This window comes from Panulirus ornatus, chromosome 42, assembly GCF_036320965.1.
Source record: "Panulirus ornatus isolate Po-2019 chromosome 42, ASM3632096v1, whole genome shotgun sequence".
In the NCBI taxonomy this organism is placed as follows: Eukaryota; Metazoa; Arthropoda; class Malacostraca; order Decapoda; family Palinuridae; genus Panulirus; species Panulirus ornatus.
Window position 1 is genome coordinate 6,567,501 of NC_092265.1, and position 2,768 is coordinate 6,570,268.

The window sequence follows — 2,768 nt, forward strand, 5'->3', positions numbered from 1 at the left end:
GTATTAGATATTTAAGCACTGACATCTTTAAAGCTCTCTTTATGCTCCTTGTATTCCACCCAGCACCCCATTCACCACAAAAAGTACAAACAATGACAACAAAACTAACAGCACACCACTACCAATAGCAACATTGAACTTGCCACCGACTCATTCATCACGAAAACTACCACCACGTCTCAAGCAGAAGCTAAGTCTACACGAAAATGCTCATATCTCCGGAAGTCACATGTAAAATCCTTTACCTTATGCCTTTCCTGAGAACACAGTGTATACAGAGGACATTCATCTCAGCGCATAACTTGACGATGATGAGGAGAGAAATGCGGATGCAAAAAAAAAAGAGAGTAGCTCCGCTGGCTCTCTCGTATTTACAATTCCACTGTGCCAGAGCAAATATGAACCATCGCGCCCAGACCCTAAAACTAACGTCCTTTTCCCAAAACTTTACACCCAAAGCACACCGCGTGCTGCTGGCAAGATTTGCCTGCGGATCTAAGGTTGCATGTTTAATTCAGGGATTATTATGATATTCAAGATAAAGTCACAGGAATTTCGATGAACACAGATATTGATTGTACGAGAGTGATTGTAATGAGTGTATTTTGCTACCTGGCTGTATTAACCTTGTATTTCACACATATATTCAATGTTAGTGATATATATATATATATATATATATATATATATATATATATATATATATATATATATATATATATATATATATATATATATATATATATATATATATATATTTCATACTATTCGCCATTTCCCGCATTAGCGAGGTACCGTTAAGAACAGAGGACTGGGCCTGTGAGGGAATATCCTCACCTGGCCCCGTTCTCTGTTCCTTCTTTTGGAAAATTTAAAAAAAAATGAGAGGGGAGGATTTCCAGCCCCCCGCTCCCTTCCCTTTTAGTCGCCTTCTACGACACGCAGGGAATACGTGGGAAGTATTCTTTCTCTCCTATCCCCAGGGATAATATATATATATATATATATATATATATATATCTTATACTCAGGCACAGCTTACTGAAGTCAGGAGTGAGCAGTTCCTCGAAAGGGGCATGAAACAACCAGAGGCCAAATAAGATTAAGCAAGAAACTAGTTTTGGACGTCAAAAAACCCATGTTGTCAGAACAGTGGATAAACTTGTGTCTACCCAGTGTTACCTTACTGACGGCGACCTGACATGGTAGCAGAACACGGCCTGTGACCTCACCTGACGACCTAATTCTTAGAAAAATGAGCTAGGTGGCCCGTCCTTACGGTTGCACCTGTGGTGAGCACTCCATTGACACCCATACTCCATGTTCGGCAGGCCAAAAGTTGCCGCTGTAATCATTCCATTAAGTAGATGACTTGACCCTCTCCATGAGAAGAGCCGCTCTCACGGACCTAACCTTAGTCCTACAGCAGAGACTGCGTTTACAGATGTTCCTTTGGGAATAAGCCTCTTCTCTTCCTAGACCGCCTTTGTGCTCTGTCCTCCTTTCTTCTTAGATACCCGGCATCACCGCAGGACAGCACTATCTCTTTTCTAAATAAGCGGGTGGACTCTGTCTGCTGTCTCTTTTTGCCCCTGAATCAACAGGTAGTATTGGCGCAGGGAGCTCTAGCCGTAATCCACTGAACGGGCCGCCAGAGGCTAAGGCCCGTGTCGCATTAGGTGTGTGACAGTCTTTTACAAAACAAAGCAAAACAAAAAAAAAAAAAACGCCGGACAGTCACAGCCTCGTCGGACAGGATGTCCTCTATTTAGAACACACTAGAACTCTCACCACAAGTGCAGAACTCTCTCCCCAGACTCTGCAAATTGATGATTAAAGATCAGTCGACCCCTAGGCGACGCGAAGAGCACAACAGCCAAAATAGTTGTCACAGAACCTTTAAATGATATGGGAACACATCATAATGGCCTCGCAGAGCACAGCCCTGTGTTCCCTGCCGTCTGGCGTCGTGATCATGACACAAAAAAAATATCAGGTGTTCTCAGAAGCACGGGATAGGTTGTCCTTCAAGGAGAGAGAGAGAGAGAGAGAGAGAGAGAGAGAGAGAGAGAGAGAGAGAGAGAGAGAGAGAGAGAGAGAGAGAGAGAGAGATCCGTGTTCTTGCAGGATATAATGAAGATGTTTCCCAACTAAGGAGAAGTAAGAGAAATGGTGCAGGTGTATGGATGGTGTGTACATTGTGGTGGAGTAGGTATGTGGATGGCGTGTACAGTGTGGTGGAGTAGGTATGTGGATGGTGTGTACAGTGTGGTGGAGTAGGTATGTGGATGTGTACATTGTGGTGGAGCAGGTATGTGGATGGTGTGTACGTTATGGTGGAGCGAGTATGTGGATGGCGTGTACATTATGATGGGGTAGGTCTGTGGACAGTGTGTACATCATGGTGGAGCAGGTATATGGATTGCGTATACGTTGTGGTGGAGTAGATATGTGGATGGTGTGTACATCATGGTGGAACAGGATGTGCATTGTGTGTATATTGTGGTGGGGTAGGAATGTGGATGGTATGTACATTATGGTGGAGCAGGTAAGTGGATGATGTGTACATTTTAGTGGATTAGAAATGTGGATGGTGTGTGCATTGTGGTGAAGTAGGAATGTGGATGGTGTGTATATTGTGGTGGAGTAGTTATGTGGATGGTAAGAACATTGTGGTGGAGTAGGAATGTGAATGGTGTGCACATGGTGGTGGAATATGTTTATGGATGGTGTGTACATTGTGGTGGAGCAGATATGTGAATGGTGTG